At 40.3% G+C, this 5,566-nt stretch overlaps 1 pseudogene; it reads left to right on the forward strand.

Annotated features, from left to right (window-relative positions):
- LOC106314196 overlaps positions 1-5,160 on the forward strand; it is an 8,770-nt pseudogene extending 3,610 nt beyond the window's left edge.
- Positions 5,161-5,566: the final 406 nt, after the last annotated feature.

A 5,566-nucleotide genomic window follows, 5' to 3' on the forward strand; every position in this document is an offset into this window, starting at 1 on the left:
AAACCCTCATGAAGCACGTAGTCACGTGATAACCCAGTGGATGCTTCAGCAAAAATTCGAGCAAAGAAAGGATCCTCAGGGTATAAGTCTGACAAGGAAGCAAACCCGAGAACTTTAGTATGCATGGTAGTAAGCAACCCATGTCGGCGACTAAGGGCATCAGCGACACGGTTCGACTTCCCAGACTGATGTTTAATAGAGAACGTGAACTGTTGTAGATAAGAGATCCATGAAGCGTGCCGAGACGAAACTTTCGCCTGACTGTCAAGATGGCGCAATGCATCATGATCTGTAAATAAGATGAACTCGCGGTGTACTAAGTAGTGGCGCCAATGCTTGATAGCTTGCACAATCGCATAGAACTCCACATCATAAGTACTGTATCGTCCACGAGCACCTGCTAACTTTTCACTATAGAAAGCCACAGGTCGTCCCTGCTGGCTCAATACGGCCCCAATGCCTAGTTTAGAAGCGTCGCAGTGTAGTTCGAATGGCAAAGAAAAGTCCGGAAGGACAAGAATCGGGGCTGTCGTAAGCTTCTGTTTGATGAGAGCAAACGCCTCCGTTGCTTCTGTAGTCCATTCAAATTTTCCGTTTTTCATGCAGGTCGTAATTGGTGCCATTATAGTGCTGAAGTGATTGACAAAACGTCTGTAGAACGAAGCTAGGCCATGAAAACTACGTACCTCAGAAACTGTTTTTGGAATAGGCCACGACTGTACTGCTTCAATTTTGGAGTGATCGACGGCTAAACCCTGGTCGGACACGATATATCCAAGAAAGAGAACTTTGTTCACGCCAAACTCACACTTCTGTTGCGCGGCGTAGAGTTGTTCTGCTCGCAGTACCGTAAGAACTTTGCGTAAGTGATCAGTATGCTCGGCCAACGAAGGACTAAAGATTAAAATATCGTCGAAGTATACAACCACAAATCGTCCAATGAAAGGGCGTAGAGCCTGATTCATGATACGCATGAACGTACTAGGTGCATTAGATAACCCGAAAGGCATTACCAACCATTCAAAGAGGCCTTCTTGAGTTTTAAATGCTGTTTTCCACTCATCGCCAGGGCGAATACGTATCTGATGGTACCCACTTTTTAGATCAATTTTGGAGAATATTTTCGCATTACCAATTTGATCCAAAAGGTCATCAAGCCGTGGTATCGGAAACCTATAGCGGATCGTGATTTTATTGATTGCACGACTATCCACACACATACGCCACGATCCATCCTTCTTAGGTATCAAAAGAGCTGGTACGGCGCAGGGGCTAAGGCTTTCTTTGATATGGCCCTTGCGTAAAAGCTCCTCAACCTGACGCCGCAATTCTTCATGCTCCATAGGACTCATGCGGTAGTGAGGTCGATTAGGTAATGTCGCTCCGGGAACTAAATCAATTTGGTGTTGTATATCTCGAAGAGGTGGTAGTCCTTCGGGTAGTTCCGTAGGGAACACGTCAACGAATTCCTGTAACACCACGTCCAAAGATGAGGCGATTGGTGTTGTCAGGAGACGGTGTGCCGTTGATGGCACGAGGGCGAATGCAACGCCTTCCGTCTGGAGTTCCGAGATGAACGACTTATAGGAACACAGGAGCGACGTGGGTTTTGAGGTTGTCGTTGTAGTTGATTGGTCAAGTGGCGCTGCTGGTGGCAACGAGCTTGTAGGTGTCTCTCGGGCTGGGACGAGAACGATGTGACGATTGTCCCACATAAAGCTATACGTATTTTGAGCGCCATCATGAAGTATTTTACGGTCAAATTCCCAAGGACGGCCTAACAGAAGATGACAAAAGTCGATCGGAGCAATGTCGCAATAGATGCGATCGTGGTAATGTTTGCCAACAGAAAAAGGGACGATTGCACGCTGTGTAATACGAATGCTTGCTTTGTTGTTAAGCCAGCCAAGATTGTAAGGTGTGGCATGCTTGTCCCGAGTTAGGCCTAGCTTTTCTACGGCTTCTTCGGAGACGACATTACGACAGCTTCCCGAGTCGATGACAAAGCTACAAACACGGTCTTTGATAGTACAAGTAGATCGGAAAATATTGGTTCGAAGCCACTTATCGTCCTTAGTGATTGGTGCTAAACAAGCTCGACGGAGGACAAGTAGACGTCCACTATCCCCGGCGGTAAGGGTCACCGTGTTGTCTTCGTCTTGGTTATTCTCCTCTTGCGAGTCATAGATATCTTGTTCTTCAATAGTCTCATCAATTACTAACCCTCGACGTGTTGCATGGGGACATGCTGTTTGTCGATGTCCCTGTTCACCACATGAGTAACAGCGCAACGCGTTAGGTCGGGAAGATCGCCTAAGTTGTTGATCGTCCGGTGCGATGGGTTTAGCTGCAGAAACTGCCGCATCACTGACGTGGATGACATCTTTGTTTGCGGTTGATGGTGTGTTACTGTTGACGGAGTCCTGAGCACGTGATCTCGATGTCGATGAGTTCCAGGTCGACGACTTCGACTGTTGCTCGAATGATGATGCACGACGATGAGCTTCTCCCACTGTCAATGGATCAAATTGTGCCATTGAATTTTGAAGTTGCGTTCGGAGACCCCCGATAAAACGCGAGACGAGTTGAACTTGGCTGTCATTGATCTCATTCCGAGTTAACAATAGGGCGAATTCTTCAGCATACTCATCTACACTTCGGTTTCCTTGGCGCAAGTTCTGCAGCTTAGTGTACATGGTTCTTTCGTAGTTGTGCGGAAGAAACGTTTGTCGAAGGTGTTTAGTGAGCTTTTCCCATGAATTGATTGGTGCTTTGCCCGTGCGTGATCGAGTTGTCTTGAGCTGTTTCCACCATGTTGCAGCATGGCCGCGAAAACGGAGAGCGGAAGCCGTATGAGTCAAAGATCTAGGGTTTGATCTCGAACTCGCGTAACTTGTGAACGAAGGTATCTTCGAAGACAAGATGAAGGATGCGAATACTCTTCGCAGTGCTTGTTAAAAGCTCTTAGGGGCGCGAATACTCTTCGCAGTGCTTGTGAAAGCTCTTTAAAATAAACTCAGAAATCTTATTCAATTAATCGTGTCTCTTTTTCAAAGACTAAAGCCGCTATTTATAAGGCTGATATAGTTAAAACCCTAAGCTATAAAGGAAAGTTTATAATTAGCTAATCCTAGTAATAAAAGGAAACTTAGAACACACGTAAAGCCCAAAAGAAGAAAGGCCACGATACTGGCGGTGAAAGAGATAATGCGCTGCATCAAGCATGCTCTTGTATCTCCAGTGTCCAGCCAGTGCTGTCAACCCCGGTTCATCGTTGTCATTTCTGGAGGTAAAGATAAAAACTAGGAAACATGATTCCCCCTTTCCATTAAGAGATTTTTTCTACAGAAAAGGGGCAAGCAGCTAAATTATATCTATAGAAGTAATTTTTTTCAATCTCATGATCTCTCATATTTATAATTGATGCTTCTATATTCTAAATAACGTCTTTACACCACGCTGCAGAAGTTCTGCCAAGATATTTCAGCTCAGGATGGCTATTTGCTCAGTTTCATGAACCAGAAGTCGCCCAGTTCTTTGCAACATTTGGCGCTAACCTCACAATTGCATGGATGGAAGGTATATTCTTTCATAACATTAAGTTATGAATATTAATAGCTCATGCAGAAACTTGATCGTACACTGATTCTTTTCGAAATCTGTAATAGCTCAGGAAGGTATTTTCTTTTCGAAATCTGTAAGCTATGAATATTTGGCTCAAACATGGTCGTACACTGATTCTTTTCATCCCATGTTTTCCTTTTCACCTTCTTAGACAATAGGAGCTCGGTAAAGCTTCCATGAAGCGGAGAGAGCTTGAATGGTCTGAAGTAAAAAGCAGTCTTGCTCAGTAATTAACGGCTTCACAGATCCCATGTTCTTTGGATGTGAGTGACAATGGACGATTGGAGAAAAAGACAAGCATCTGGGCGGAGCAACGAGGGCAATTAACGTCACCTCTGCTGTACTATAATTATCACCTCCGCAGACGCCCTGGAGTCATAAATACGACGAGAGAAGGAGGAGAACACGAAAGGGGTTACGGTGTTGGAAGGTCAAGCTAAATTTAGTTGTTACCTATCACTATCAGTGTCCACCACCGATGCAATGGCCAATCGAATCTCAAGTTCATTTTAAGGAAATGGTCTCAGTCATAAGACTGTTATGAACAATCGATTTCAAAATATCAACATAAACTTAGGATAATAATTTTAAATAAATTTCTCTCGAATGCATTATTTTTTAATCAAAATTTGATCCTTTTCAAATAAGATGAGTCAAACCATATATGCAACTCATACTATTAAGCTCACAAACAGAAAAGAAGGAAAATAAACACAAACTACCTTCCTCATATATTTTAGTTTTATATAATGAAAACCTATTTTATAGTTACTTAAATTCCATATAGTAAAAAAAGGCGAATATTCATATATGCTAATAAATGAAGTACGAAAATAATAAAAATATTCAGTGAAAATTAGCCAAACAAAAAAATATCCTGGCTGCATTATCTCATCCGTCAAGAGAGTACATTTTAAGCTCTTCAGTCTTTCCCTTAAGATTGAGTTTTAGTATGTAGTCTCTTGCTTTGTTTTTGTTCCTTTGCCCTACTGATGTAATCAGTTGTTTCAGACGTTTAAAAAAAAAAATTAATTAAAATACAATGTAGAATAAAAAATGCATATACACATAAAATTGAGCGGTTCAACAAAAGTTATATGAATTGACAACTAAAAGGGTAGTTTTTTTTTTGACAATACCATTAACATCATACAAAGTTTCATAAGGATGAACAAACTAATCTCCAGACATTAAAGCATCATTCAACTTAGTATTTAACACTAAATAAAAGTCTTAACAACAAACAACAATAAAAAAAAAACAGTTAATGTCCAATTGTTATACTATGACAAACTATAAACAAATTATATAGTCCAGGAATGATTTAAGAAATTTTGGTATTCAAACAAAATAAATAAATTTCAAAATTGATAGGAATCAATAAAAAAATGTAATTGTGTTTGGCATATTATGTTTGTGGTTAATGTTGCAGTTGGAGTAAAGAGCTTGCATTCACTTCGAAAGATGATGCAACAAGACGACCACACAATACTTGTGGATCTTTCTCCGGTAAAAGAAAAATATAAAAGTCAATAACCCCGCGCTTGCGCGGAAATTCCTTCCCTGTATAAAAAATAGATCACTATATATTTAAGAAATCTAAACAATAAAATTATTAAGTTACACAACATACAACACTAAAATTTAAATCATATATTTAAAACGTACGATAATATCAAAATTTACAAAAAATATCCGCCCGGACGTGCGGCTTCAAACTCTAGTTGCTATTAAATTTAACTAGTTGTTTTCCGGCGCTACACGCCGGGTTCATATGTTTTATTCTTAAAAAGTTATAATTTATATATGGTCGTAGTAAAGATTTTTTTTTCAAATGAAGATGAAAATATATTAAAAGAGAATGATATTTTTTTTTTATCTATTTGTAGTGGTTATCGAATATTTTTTATGGTTTGAGTAGTAAAATATATGTTTTCTTTAA

Source organism: Brassica oleracea, chromosome C9 (genome assembly GCF_000695525.1).
Source record: "Brassica oleracea var. oleracea cultivar TO1000 chromosome C9, BOL, whole genome shotgun sequence".
In the NCBI taxonomy this organism is placed as follows: Eukaryota; Viridiplantae; Streptophyta; class Magnoliopsida; order Brassicales; family Brassicaceae; genus Brassica; species Brassica oleracea.